Raw genomic sequence first — 15448 nt, forward strand, 5'->3', positions numbered from 1 at the left:
AGGCCAGAGCCTGAAGGAAAGGGAAAAAGTCAGTAATATCTGGGGCCATGGTGGTTGAAGGGCTTGTAAGAATAAAATATTTCTTTTGTTTGTTTGTTTGCTTTTTGATCTTTTTGAGACAGGGTCTCGCTATGCAGTTCAGGCTGGCCTTGAGCTCACTTTGTAGCCCAGGCTGGCCTCAAACTTGCAATGATCCTCCTGCCTCAGCCTCCCGAGTGCTGGGATTACAGGCATGCACCACCATACCTGACTTAAAAATATTTCCTTATTTTACTTTTAAATTGTTTTTGATGCTTCCATGCAAATCTTTTTCATGCCTTGAATCTTCCATACCAGTTAGTTACCCAGAACTCTGAATCAATATTGTTTCGGAGAGGTTCACAAAGTGAGGGGGTCCAGGCCATGTTCACATGGGCAGTGGTAGCAATTGAACACTCATGCAAAAGTTTAACACTCATGCAACCTAAGACGACCCACTGATCAGACTAAGTTGAAGGTCTTGGTGACAAAGACAGCTCTTTCTCCTCAGTGACTGGAGGATATGGAGTTTCCCTTCCCTCTTTTTCTTTCTTCCCTCCCTTTTTGATTTTGCAGGCTGGAGGTCGAACCTAGGGCCTCACACATGCAAGGCAAGCACTGTATCACAAGCTATATCCCCAGCCCCAAGTTTTTTATTTTATGTAGGATGGGACTATAGCCAATTTCATTTGAACTGCATAGGACATGGTGATCCCTGCACAGAAGTGGGCACTAGGTTACAGTCAACCACTCACAATGTTTTGGTCTTTGCTTCAGTGGGTTCCTCTGTCACCACAGCAAGGCCTTTCTGTTTGCTGAAAATCAGCAGTTCCTGGACAAGGAGGAGGAGCTAGACCGGCTGAATGTACATCCTCCAGAGAGTGACTCAGGTTTGGCTTCTCTTGGCTTCAGAGCTTATTTTCTGTTTACCAAGGGATTAATCATGGTTTCCAAATTGGTCTGCCAGGACGCCAGTGGGGCTGGTTAAAGAAAGCAGAGGCACCAGGTTAGGGATTTTTCCATGCCCTGGCTAGTGATTTTTCAGCAGGAAAGTTAAAAATGTACTTCTCCTTTTATAGATTCCCAGTGGGTTGAAGAGGGTCCCATAACCTGCCTAATTTGGTGACTTGCCTTGGTATCAGTGTGCCAAATTTATAGCAAATGAACCTAACACCTTAATTCTTCATTTTTTTTTTTTGTCAGATGACAGATGAATTCACAGTGTTTGATCAACCAAAGTTGGGGGATATTTTAATTAATTTAATATAACACATGTTTAATAAATAAGCCAGCATGTGCGAGGCTGCAGAAGCCTAAATTTGATACTTTCAAGGAAATGAGGAAGTTTCACAATATTTAGTCCTTATAAAAGGAGGTGGGATTCACATTTTGCAGGATTCGCTGCAACCCTATTAGGATATACATTTTTAGTGTATTCATATGAGCAAGAAATAATACAGTGTCTTCTTGAGACTGCTGGTGATATCATGGGAGAAGCCTTTTAAAAAGTAATATCTGATTTTTCTCCCATTTGTTATTTACTGCAGGAGGAGACTTGATGATCTTGTAGTTGCTTCCACAGATAACTAAGGAAGTCACATTTCTCCATTGAGGACAAAGACCCTTTTGAGAATAGCATAAATGATTTTAACATAAGAAACTTGGTTTTTGATTAGCTTGGATTACTTTAAATAATTTTTGATAATTAAGATTTAATATGTAGGGTAAATTGAAACACTGTCTAGCTGGAGAAAATTGCATTAGTATCCACTCAAAATTCTTATGTTATGAAGATTAGTGAAAATAAATCTGTGATTGTATTTTTTGCTTTTTCAGTTTTTCTTTACTAGGAGTAAAACAATTAAAATAAAGAAGCATATTATGACATGTTGCTATTGCAGAGCTGATTACTTGTCATCCTTTCAGAGTTTGCTCTATATAAACCTGCATACACAACACAGAGGGACTAGCATTACTGTGGTGTGCGCTGGGACTGGAAGTTAAATGGACAGACAGACAATGCCAGCTGCTAGGAAAACCATCCTCAGATTCTACTGGATCTGGTTTACGTTGAGGAGCACCCAGAGCGCAGAGTAAGTGGATGCAAAATTGACACGTAAACTTTCTGAATATGGATATCAATGTTGCACAGCTCAGTTTCCAAACACTTCGTGGCCTTCCTAGTCCATGGGAGTTTGTGATGATCATGTAAAGTAGAGGTATAATAACATCAAAGTTTGAAGGTCCTGTGATGCATTCGTTAGAAGCTGTAAGTTGGGTGTGTTTCAATCACATAGTTTGAAAAAAGCTTCTAGAGCTACCTGTGAGAATGGCAGTGTCTATAGCAACAGTAGCAAAACAGGATTATCCAGCTAAGGCAAACCTCCTTAGCTGGATTACCATGGCTTCACTGTCTCATCCAAAACTCATGTTGAAATTAAATTACCATTGTAATAGTATTAGGAGGTGGAATCTTTAAGAAATGATGAGGTCATAAAGGGCTTCATCCTCATGAATGAATTCATGCTGTTATCTCGGGAGACTGAGTTCTTGATAAGAAGGGTTAGTTCAGCCAGTTTCCTCTCTGTTGCTTGTGTGCTTGCTTGCCCTTCCACTATATTATGATATAGCATGTAGGTCTTTTACTGGTGCCATGCTTTTGGACTTTCCAGCCTGTAAAACTGAGCCAAAAATGTTCTGTTGTTTATTTTATTTTATTAATTTTTTAATTTTTGGGTACCAGGAATCGAACTCAGGACCTTGCACTTGCCAGGCAGGTACTGTGCCACTGGGCTATCTCCCCAGCCTGTTGTATTGTTTATAAGATAGTAAATGATGTAGCACTTTAATATAGCAGCAGAAAACAGACTATGACAGATATTTTGAAATTTAGAGTTGCAAAAGGCATGGCAGTCCTTTGGCTAATCTTCCCAGTTCTTGTATGAAACCCTCTACTACATCACATGAAAGGTTATCCATTTTGTTGATAAATATTCTATTGGGTACTAGCCTTTCTAGGTATACTTATATATGCCCCACACATATTCATAATCCATGAATAGCCCATTAAGCCTGGTAACCAATTAACCTTTTCTTTCTAAGTATCATTATATGAGATTTTTCTATTTTTATACAAAAGTATTATGTATATACTATAGGATCAGCATGGGGTTGAATAATGAGTGGCCTAGAAAATAGGAAAAGTTCTACCACTTGCGAAAATAATTCAACAGGATCCATGTTACTGGCTTATGCATGCTATTTTCAAAGAGGCAACAGTGGGAAGCTTATCATTTAAGGATTTGATATGTATGATAATCTTGACTGTCAACTTGACTGGATTGAGAAACACCTAGGGAATGTGCAAAGCACACTTCTGGGTGTGTCTGTATCCATGACAGAGACAACAGAGAGACGCACCCTGAACATGAGTGGCACCATCCAATAGGCTGCGGGCCTAGGTAGAACAAAAAAAACCCAGAGGAAACCTGTCAGCACAGGCTAGTTCCCCCTCTCCCTGCTGTCGTGAAGTGAGTGGATTTGCTGTCACACACACCCATTATGTTCTGCCCCACCACAGGAACCAGCCCACCATGGACTGAAACCTCTGACACTGTGAGCCAAAGCAAATCTGTCCCAGTGGCAGATGACTTGGGAATGTAGCCTATTGTACCTTTGATTTTGGGGAGGTGCTGTTAGTAGTTCTTTTTTTAAACAGTATGTTCTCACTAAACCATACTCCTGATTAATTTATCCTAAATGAAAGAAGACATGTAAGTAGAATTCTAGAAAGCAACTTTACATCTTTCCCACTTTGGAAGAGATGTTTTTTGCTTCTTTAAAAATATTAACTTATACTAACTATAAAAAAATTGATGGATTGAACTGTGTCATTTCCATACATGCACATTTTGTGCATTGATTATGTCCTCTTTCTTACCATGTCACACCTTCTACTTTCTTCCCTTATTCTTTCTTCTTCCTACTTCCTAATAGTAAAGTTCCTCACCTACTTGAAGGTCATCTTTTTCTTTTCTTTTCTTTTTAATTTCCATGTATGAGAGAAAATGTGGTACTTGTATTTCTGTGTCTGGCTTATTTTGCTTAAAATGATATCTTTCAATTCCATTCATTTTCCTAAAAATAGCATTATTTCATTCTTCTTCATGACTGGATAATACTCCATGGTGTGTATACACCATGATTTCCTTTATTCTCAATCTTTATTTTTTATTAGTACATGCTTGTAGTACATGACGATCACATTCCTCATGGGAAGTTGGTACATGCACTAACACATCTTCATTCTTTTTTTAAAAATCTACTTCCCCTCTCCTCCCTTCTCCCTCCCTCCTTCTCTTGGTCCCCCTTCCCATTTGCAAAGGATCTATCTCTTTATTTCCTCTTGTCTACACACACACATAAGCTGTAGGAATCAATCTAATGAGGAAGGTGAAAGACCACTAGAATGAAAATTATGGATGAAAAATTGAAGAAAAGCACCAGACAATAAAAAGATGTCCCATATTCATGGGTTGGGAGAATTAGTATTGCTAAAATAGCCATACTACCCAAAGCAATCTACAGATTCAATGCAATCCACAACAAAATATTGATGTATTCTTCACAGAATTAGAATAAACAATCTTAAAATTCATATGAAAGCACAAAAGACCACAAGTAGCCAAAGCAATCTTGAAAAAAAAGCAATGCTGAAGGCATTACAATATTTGATTTCAAGACATAATAGAAAGCCATACTAAAAAAAGGCAGCATGGCATTGACATACAAATAGAAACATAGACCAGTGAGACAGAACCCAGATATAATTCTACACATCTTCAGTCTACTGATTCTTAACAGTAATACCAAAAACATACATTGGAAAAAGGACACCTATTCAACAAATGGAACAGTGAAAACTGGAAATCCAGATGGAGGTAATTGAAACTAAAAATCTCAATTCCCACCCTGTAGAAAAATGAACTCAAAGTGAATAAAGGCCTTAGTGTAAGACCTGAAACTTTGAAATTATTAGAAGAAAACATTTAAGATATTGGTACAGGCAATAATTTTCTAGATAGGATTCCAAAGCTCAGAGAACAAAAGCAAGAATTGACAAATAGGATTACATCACATTTTTAAAATACTTCTGCCTGGCAAAGAAAATAATTTTAAAAAGTCCTGGTTACTTTTCTCTCATTGCTGAGACAAAGTACAGCACCCAAAGTTAAGGAAGGGAAGGTTTATTAAGCTCATAGTTTGTGGAGGTTTCAGTCCATAAGCAGCTGGTTTCAAGGCAGGATGGCATGGCAGAGGGCAACACTTTACCCAGGCAGGAGACAGCAAAAGCAACAAGAGCAAAAAGGAGGAAAGCAAGCCTCTTTTCCACACTTCTACTGTATACCAGCTATCCACTCACACCATCTCCAAGTGCTCCTCTTCCACAAGCTCAGTATGTTTGCAAAGTTAGGACCCTGGTCCCCTGCTGAGTCACTTAGTTAAGCTTCCAAACATCTCAAGTTGACACAATGTATCAACCATGACAGAGTGAAGTGTAACCTACAGAATGAAAGAAAAATCTGTGTCAGCAACTCATCTAACATAAGATTAATATCCAGAATATATAAATGACTAAAAAAATTTAAGAATAAAAAGTAATACAATCAAAAATGGGAAAGTGATATCAATAGACACTCAAAAATATGTGTGTGTGTCTCTACTGTGAATGTGATTAGTTTTCTGATTTCTTTCTGAGTTCATTATTGGTGTACAGAAAAGTTATGATTTTTATATGAACATTTTGTGTTTTTCTTTTCCTGAGTTTGTCAGAAAAATCTTTTGGTGGGGTCTTTAGGATTTTCTCTAGATAGAATCATATTAGTAAATGGGATAATTTGACTTCATCCTTTCTTATTTCTATAGCACTTATTGCTATAGAAATATTTTATATTTCTTTTCTTGCCTAATCACTCTGGTTAAAACTTCTAGTACTCTCTTAAGTAAGAGTGGTGAGAGTGAGCAGCCATGTCTTGCTCTTGATTTTAGAGGAAATGCTTCCAGTTTTCTCCAAGTAGAATGATGTTGACTATGGACTTGTCATATATAACATTCATTATATTGAGGTATAATCTTCCTATGTCTAATTTACTCATGGCTTTTTACATTAACACCTGCTGAGTTTTATTAAAGGTTAGTTCTGCAGTTTTATTCTTGATTCTATTTTTGTGCTGTATTGCATTTATTGATTTACTATGTTGAGCCATTCTTGCATCCCTGAAATGAAACAACTTGATTATAGTATAATTTTTAGAATATACTTTGAATTCAGCTTGCAAGTATTTTATCAAGGATTTTTACATCTATGTTTATTAGGGATGGTGGGTTATAGTTTTATTTTTTTGTTGTGTCCTTATCAGATTTGGTAGCAGGGCAATACTGGCTCCACAGAATTAAGTTTGGAAGGTTTCCTTCCCTTTCTATTTTATGGAATAGTTTGAGGAGCCTTGGTTCTTTTTAAAAGTCTGGTAAAATTCAGCAGTGAATGCAGGATATCCAGCTCTGAGCTTTGTTGTGAGACTTTTTATTACAGCTTCAATCTCATTCCTTGTTACTTATCTTGTTTTTGTTTTTGTTTTTCTTCTGGTACCAGGAATCAAACTCACGACGTTGCCCTTGCCAGGCAGGCACTGTGCCGCTGAGCTAAATCCCCAACCCGCCTTGTTACTTATCTATTTAGGTTCTTTATATTCTTTTGGCTCAATTTTTATAGGTCAAAAATTTGTCCATTTTTTTTCTAGATTTTATAACTTACTAGCATATAACTTTTCAAAATATGCTCTGATTATCCTTTGAATTTCAGAGGTATCTTTTGTAATATTCTCTTTTTTTTTTTTTTTTGGTTTTTCTCCGGTACCGGGAACCGAACTCACGACCTTGTGCTTGCCAGGCAGGTGCTTTGCCGCTGAGCTAAATCCCCAGCCCCTCTTTTGTAATGTTCTCAATGAAAATGTTTTTAAAAGGTAATTTTTTTTTTTCAGAAATTTAAGAAAAAAATAAAGAAAAACAGGAGCAATCTTCACATTGTCCTGTAGTATATAAATGCCATTTAAGAGAAAGAAACTTGGTATAGTTAAATGACAGGAGTTTGAAGTTTGAGGTGTTTTAATTCACATTCCCTGGATGTGCCACAGGGGTTACTGTGTTAATGTAGACTGTCTAGTTCACTTCCCTCTACCTCCGGCTAGTCTGTTCTAGAGTCGGCTCCGTCTCCCTGGTTGCTTACTGGACAGAGACGGAAGATATGTAGCCACTTTCTAAACCATAGGTAAAGTGCTGACTCTTCCACCACTGACTCACAGGATGACTGGGCCAGCTCACTTCCTCTTCTGATGCATCTTTTCCTTTGTTTATGGCAGACTGTCATTAATTCTCATCACCTTCCTTAACTCCATGGAAATACATGTGTGCATTTGTGAGTACACTTTGGAATGAAGATGAGAACGAGATTAGTTCCCATCCTATTTAACAAAGCACAGAATCATTCTTCCTTCCACTGTTGTTAGCACCAACAATACCCACGAGAGACTCTATCAGGGATAAACAGAAATGTTCTCAATTTAGGGCTAACCAACTCGCATCCTCGTGTTGCTTCACTTTACTCCCTTCTTCCTAGCTGCTAGATAGTTGTCAAAGGCCTTTTTTTCATCTCCCCAAAATGGCATTTCACTCTTGAGTTCAGTGCATAGCATCATTATTATTCACCTGTAGACACAGAGATGCATAAGGCACATTTTATGAATACCAGATGTCCAGAAACAAATTTATCTCCTAATTATTTTCAGAAGAATTTCTTTTTTGATTAGGTTTCCTTTGTACAACAAAAAATTATTAAAATAAGAAATAGGAGATTAAATTTCCTGTGTTGATTGTGCTGGGCAAATGAGTGTGTGAGACCCCGGGCAGATGGAAGTCTGAACTCTTACCATCTATGACATGAATATATAGGGTCCTCATCTCTAATATTTTAGATTCCTATTAGAGGACTTTCATGGCCTACTTATGACAGTCTTTAGGCAATTGCAGTGATCTATAAAACTATTGCTTTGCTATATCTTGGTCTCTGTATTTTCTTAAATTATACTAGTAACTCTTCACTTTTGAGAACTACTTTGAAAGATGAATATATGAAAGTTAAACATAAGTCCCTCATTTTACAGAAATTCTGATCTATCATCATAGTGTATATTTTCAACCTATTTGATTGGCTAACCTTACTGTTTTGATAATATTCTGTGCAGCCTGGGCCTGGCTTGATTTCCCAGACCTCAGCCTTTTGTTCACACCCATTATCTTGATGATTTGATGGACCTGGAGACTTTACAAACCATCTGTCCAGTGATTTCAAAGAGATTTGTGTATCTGGTCCAGATTCTTCTCTTACATTTTAGGTCTAGATTATGCAGTCTGTGACATCTCCATTTAGATTTCTAGTAGGTATCTCAAACTCCGCATGCCTCACATACAATGCCTGGTCTCCTTCTAAATCTTTTCCCAAAGTTCCCCCACCTTGGTGCATAGCATCTCAGATCTTGCACTTGCTCGAACCAGAAATTTGGCTGTTACCCTCTCCTCCTCTGTCTCTTACATTTGAATCGTAATGGCACCTAATTGGCCTCTCTGCCCTTGCTCTCCTATGAATCATTTCCTCAAAAGCAGCCAGAGTGATCCTTTTAGAAGCAGAGCCAGAAATCATGTCACTTCTCTGCTCAAAGTTCCCTAATTGTTTCCTAATCATAGAGCACAAGCTGAAGCTCCAGACACTTAGGTCTGGCAGTACTGACAGTTTGCGGGTAATTCTTTGTCGTGGAGGAGTGTCTTGTGCATTAAAGACATTTAGCAGCATCTCTTCCCTCTACCCACTGAATGTGCTTCCCTAAGTTGCGGCAGCCAAAACTGCCTCTAGATATTGACAAATGGCTCCTGTAGGGCAAAACTGATTGAGAAGCACTGATCTAACACAGTATGTATTTTTCCTTACTTAGTGTTTTTCCTCTCCTCCACCACTAGAGTATAATCTTCATGAACACTGAACATTTTATCTCAATTTTCCATTGATGTAAGAAAGCACCCTGAAAGGTACCCTGTACATAGTAGGTGCTCAACAAGTATGTTGTGAGTGAGTTGATGAAAAGGGCTCCTGCCTTGGCCCTTTGTGCTCATTAACTCTGGCACGTGGGCCTCTATCTCTCACACATCCTGAGCTCTTTCTCCAGGCTTAGCCTTTTTCTTTCAGATCCTGCGCCCAGAGAGCTGGGTTTGTGGGTCTTTGTTTACTTGTTACTTTGGTCTCTGCTCAAGTGTCACTTGCTCAGAGAGGCCCCCAGCTCAGCCTATCTTACATCACCAGCCCCGCTCGCCTGCGTCACTCCTCACTATCTTGTTTCTCTGTGGTAGCTGCTGCAGTACATTTAGCTTCAGAATTATCTTGTTTACATGGCTCGTTTTCATTTTTCCCTATAAATGAATGCTAACTGCTTTGCCTGTCACAGCATGTCCATGGGCTAAGATGGTTCCAGGCCCTTATTCTGTGGAATGCTTGAATGAAAAAGCCTATCTCCTAGCTGAATTTAAGGCACAAGAGATTCTCACTGGTCAGGGGTTAAAGATTGTGTCTGTCAAGGTTCAGTAGCAAAGCAGAGAGTGCACTCTCGCTATGTGACTGAAAGGGATTAAGCAGAGAATGTGGCCCTCAGAATCCCCGAGGAGATTGCAGCAAAGGCCTTGGGCACTCTCAGGAACAATCACAAAATCCCACACTACCGAGCCATGCTTCTGCCTGAAGACCTATCATTGAATTGCGATGCTAAGATATCAGCTCCTGGCTCTGGGGCCAGTTGCTGCTGCCAGCCCAGAAAGCCAGCACGAGAAGGAGGTCAGCACTATCGGGACCTGCCTCAGAGAAACCAGGTGCTGCCCTTCGGGTGCAGGCCCCAGAAAAAACATTAGGGGCTGAGGCTTCTCCTTCTGCTTGTTTAATCTTCCAGCTGTCTCTCATGCCAGTTGCACCTGTGTGTCAGGCAGACTAACACTTGACACCATGGCTGCCGGAAATCTAGGAGATGGGGCTCTAGCCTTCCAGTCTCAGCAGCCAGAAACACATTGGAAGGAGGCTAGAAAGGATTTGGGGGGACAGTGCACCATACAGACGTGGCACTAAGTCAGGATGGAGGGGCAAGCCATTACAAAAAAGTAAATGAATCTTCAAGCTCATATCTGCTAGGCAATAAGTTATAGTCAAAACAGACCAAATAGTCAAGTGTCTCTTTTACCTGACATTGACAGGAGCATACACACAATTTCAGGAATAATTACTTTTCCTCAAAGATAGGATAGCTAAAATTAAGGGCTGGGGATTTAGCTCAGGGGCAAAAGCGCCTGCCTGGCAAGCGCAAGGTCGTGAGTTCGCTTCCTGGTACCAGAGAAAAACCAAAAAAAAAAAAAAAAAGACAAAAAAACAAAACAAAACCAAAAAAAAAAACAAAAAGGATAGCTAAAATTAGTGGCCAGGAATAACGTGACCATTTCTAAAACATCAGTCTCAGACCAGTTGAATTCAATAAACCATGATTTGAAAGCTCTTGGAAAGTCCAACTGTTCACACCTTGTAGTTCTACTAGAAAAGTGTGAGGCTGGTGAGCCTTGGTGATGTTGTCTACTGCTGCTCATGCGTGTTTATTTTTATCATAGGGCTGTGCGTTATAAAGTGAAGGAAGACTTAAATTTTACAGAATCTTACATTGGGAATTTTTGTATTGGCAAAGAAAGAAGTCTGTCACCTAATTTCATTTTTATTGTATAAAATCAATAAATGTTTATTTTATGAAGCTATGCAGTATTTTAAACTAAAATATGCTATCTACTGGGTCATAAAATATGGATATATAACCCACAAATTTTGAGTCTTGTATCTGCATGTTTTTCTTTTTCTTTTTTTTTTTTTTGGTTTTTCTCCGGTACCGGGAACCGAACTCACGACCTTGCGCTTGCCAGGCAGGCTCTGCATGTTTTTCAACATTAAAAAGCTCACTGCAATTCTAGATGTTAGTTTATCTGTTTTACAAATTCAAAACCCTACTTTAAATATAATCAATATGAAATGATATTTGGGGAGCCTCTGCTCATCTAAAAATATAGAGTTTTTTTAAAACTTAAAGTTTTAAAATATTTCAAGAATGTGATTTTGTCAGATTTAGGAAACAGAACTCTTAAACTTTAAAATTCTCTCTTTTAAGTATGTTATACTTAGAAATAGCTTAAAGATTTCTTCCATTTTTTTCCTCTGCAGTTTCTCTTATGAAGGACTCTTTATTGCATACCTACTGTGTAGTAGGTCTTGAACATTCTTATTTAATTCTCATACCTTCTCTATGAGGCATGGAGTATTATGCTGAAGCTCAGAAAAATTGCTTGTTCAAATACACCTGGCTAGGAAAAGGCATAGCTGGGATGCAAAACTAGGATTTGAATTCATGTCTCCCCAACTTCAAAGCCTATACCATCTGCTGTATTTGTTTATTTTCTCAAGTGTTCACTCACTCAATGCTACTTGAGTACTTCCTATGGGCCAGGCACGTGCTGTTTGCTGAGATTTAGAGGACGAGCCAGGGCACTCACTGTATTTTATGCAGTGGCACACTTTAGAAGAGAAAGTGAAGACAACTGATATTGAAAGAAAGGAAGGAAGGAATGAAAGAAAAAGAAAGACAGGTGAGAAGAAAAGGCAGCATCCCCATTTGCACAAAACTGAGAAACTCTATTCCCTCCAGATTTGGTACTTTTTCAGGATTTACAGATGAGGAATAACTCCCTGCAAGCACAGATAGGAATGTAAAGATTGACAAAAATTTTTTATGCAAGAGATGAGCATTTTATAAATATTTACATGTAAGAGAATATTAAAATTGATTACTAGGCATAGGTTATATGTGTTTGCTTAGAGTCCTTAGTGACTTCAAGATTAATGAAGGACGGAAATTAATTAGAGAGGCTGGAACTGAAGAAATCCCTGGTGGGGAAGATAAGGTTTATCTGATTTTTACATGGGGGTAGAAGGAATGATAAAAAATCGAGTAGTTCATGTTGGAAGGACGAAGTATTTAATACATAGTTTAATAATATTCCCAGGGTGCTAGCAGCCCAGGCATCCTAGTCAACACTGCCGAATTTCTCAGTAAATGCGTTGGTTTCATCAGCCCTGAGCTGCAAATGGAAAGGTATCCATGCCTAGGGGCCGCAGTGCCACTCACCCATACCCAGGGGCCAGGTCTATGAATGGGTTAGGGATATTCCTCACTCCTATCCATAACATGAGCTGTATTTTCTCCCATTGATAGGCCTTTTGTTTCCTCACTTACGATGATAGAGACACATAAATAGGGAACATTTTACTTCCAACTTTACCATAAGAACAATAATAGCCAAAGAGCAATAATGAATGACCAGTGTCCCACCTCTCTCAGAGGAGGGGCTGTGGAGTGTCAGGTCCTGTGGGACCCAGAATAACATGACTCTTCTAGTGGGGTAGTTGTTACTCGCTCCTGCATATGGTTGCCGCAAAAGAAGGTCCTCTAGGGTCAAACATCTCAAGTTTTAAATAGAAGCTGAAATTCTGAATTCTTCTGTGAAATGATCTGATTTTAAATGGCAACCCATTTGGGAAGAAGAGACAGGGGAGGGGGAAAGAAAGAAGGGGAAAGTAAAAAAAAATGAGAAAAGAAAAACACGGAAACAAAACTTCGTAAATGGGGAGGGAAGGAGATGTTGAAGAAAAGGTAGGGAAATGGGGGAAAAACCAAGTTATACCGTGGACAGGTACAAATTCTCTATGATGAATGTGATTGTTCTGTAGATCTAAAATGTACCAATAAGATCTAATGTAAAAAAAAGGCAACCCATTTAAAAATACCACAGAACTCTTGAGACAACATTGTTAAGAGCATGACCAGCCATCGTGGTTCACCTGGGCACTGAGGGGTTTCCTGGGACGTGGATCTTTCGGGGGTAAAATAAGGAAAGATCAAGAGAAACTGGGGTTGTTGGTCTTCCTACAAAGTGAAGGAAAAAGAAAACCTCTGTAGACCAAATAAAGTCTGTGTGTAGTCAGTCTGGACCTCTGCTGACTAGGACAGCAAAGTAGAATAGGGTCCATAAGCTATATTTTCAAAAGAGGGAGAAGATATTTAATTAAAAGAGAAAAAGACTATATATCTATGAACCAAAGTAATGTGTTCACATCTGCTCTGCCCACAGCCATGCCTGACGGCGGTAACCTGGTTACCAACAGCTGTGATCCAGAGGTTCCAGGGCTGTAATGTTGGTTTTCAGCTGCCCACACTCAACTTTGTTCAGCCAAGAAACACATTAAGTGGAGAGCCTACCTCAGAGAGTGGGAGGTAGAAAGAAGCAGAGACTGCAAAGAGGAGGCCTGAGTTCTCTGAAAGTCTGCAGACAATTGCAGGAAATGTTGAAAGTTTATCTGGAATTGTCTTGAGCAGGACTATTTTTAGTCTACCGATGTTTTGTAGCTGCAAGAGTTAATTTCTGTTCAAGTTTTGCTTAAGAAAAAACCCCCAGAGACACAGATTTTGTATTCCTAAAATATGAATATAGAAAGGGATGTTCACCACCTTGGAGTCCAAATCTTCCAATACAAAGCTGGGAAAGTGGAGGCCCAGTGCCCAAAACCTGTGAGTGGCCGAAAGGTGCAGCCTGACCTTGTTTAGGTGGAGGTGAGGGGGGTACTCACAGAGGGAGATGGGAGAAGACACAGGTCCTCCAAGATGTAATTTCCGGCCTGACAAAGAGAGTTGTACATAGAAAGAAAAGCAACCGTTAAAGTCTAAAACAGCAGAGGTTATTTCAGCGTTCTGCCTTTGCTTATGAAATTAAACCACTAAATGTTCACATTGTTGAAAATCAATGCCAAGTCATGCAACAAAGGGCACTGAAGCGGAAGAAAAGAGAATCCTTTATCAAAAAGCCTACTAGATTGTACAGATTGTATGTGAGCCGTTTCCTTTGAGCACACATTAAAAAATACTACAACTTGCAAAGTATAGAAAAGAAAATTAACAATAATCTTTACAACCACTGTTATATATTGCTATCTATTTAGATCTATTTATCAGCTCTGAAAGCATCACTGCTTCGCAGCAGAATTTTCTTTGAAGTTAGACAATGAACTGTGCGGTGAGGATCTGCCCCTAGGCCCATATAAAGCAAGTAAAAGGTTGATTTTTATCTGGTTACATTGACATGCTGTACCAGCTGGAGAACTGGCTGGTCATATTTACAGCAACAGGGAGATATCATTAAGGTCCAAACAAGTTTCCTTGTTTGAATAATTGAATCTACTTTCCACATCTTGCTCTCTTTGGAGCCAGAATGAAACAGGTAGTTCATCTTTGGTACCTGTTTGTGTGAATTCCTAGGACTCTGAACAAAGTAAGATGGAGGCGTTGGTGCTAACGCGTGAAGGTCTCACTCACGGATCACACAGGCCAACCTCGTTTCCTCCCAGACTCTAAGATGCTCCTAGAGACGGAGGATCTAGAGTAATTGTTAAGACAGCTACCATAAAGATTCGGGGTAGATGGCAGTAGGCAACTTAAATAGGCCACTTAAAAGTGAGCGTGGTGAATAGCTCAGAGTCAGGATGATCTGATCTATGTGGCAGCATTTAGCAATTAATTTATAGTTAAAGACTAGATCCACAGCTGTACTTAGTATGTCCTACCAATTGGAACCAGAAAGGCTGTGGGTGGGAAGGAGCATGTAACTGCTTGATACTCATTTCTGAGATTGCTGATGTAGGAGTCCATAGAACAAAATAATAAAACCTTGTTTTAGATTTCAGGCCAGACTTTCGGCTAGGACACATTTCTGAGGGGTAGTCTGGGCCGTCTGTCTCAGAGGTTAGTTCTAGTAGTGGCGTTGTTGTTGTTGTGTGTCAGAATAAAACAAAAGATATTTGTTATCTTATAAATTTTGAGGGTGAAGAATCAGGGCATTGTTCAGCTAGGTGGTTTTGACTTGTGGTCTCTCACGAGGTTTCAAAGTGTCAGCCAGGGCTCGGTATTCTGAATACTTGACTGGGACTCTAGGACCTACTTCCAAGGTGTCGCATCATTGGCTCAAGGTGACTCATTCACACGGCTTCTGGGCTGAAGACCTCAGTCCCTTCCATCTTAACCTGGGCCTGTCTGTGAACTGCTTACTGTCTTTAGGACAAGATGACTAGCTCCCTCCAAGTAATAAATCCAAGAAAAAAGGGAGAACTGTAATAAACCTGGCTTTCTGAGTTGTGTTTTTGAGATTTACAGAATCTTATACCACTAAGTTGCTTCATGTTTCATGCCCCTAACACTCA

At 39.3% G+C, this 15448-nt stretch overlaps 1 long non-coding RNA gene across 1 annotated transcript in view; it reads left to right on the forward strand.

The window, feature by feature from the left end:
• The first annotated feature begins 230 nt into the window (after positions 1–230).
• The window catches only part of LOC106150098, a 48993-nt gene continuing 33775 nt past the window's right edge, over positions 231–15448 (forward strand). Inside the window, exons 1-2 of the long non-coding RNA XR_001236708.1 lie at positions 231–908; positions 1945–2111. This is a non-coding gene — a long non-coding RNA (uncharacterized LOC106150098). The remainder of the gene's footprint in view (positions 909–1944; positions 2112–15448) is intronic.

The sequence above is a fragment of the Chinchilla lanigera genome, unplaced genomic scaffold, assembly GCF_000276665.1.
Source record: "Chinchilla lanigera isolate Chin_1 unplaced genomic scaffold, ChiLan1.0 scaffold00005, whole genome shotgun sequence".
Taxonomy (NCBI): domain Eukaryota; kingdom Metazoa; phylum Chordata; class Mammalia; order Rodentia; family Chinchillidae; genus Chinchilla; species Chinchilla lanigera.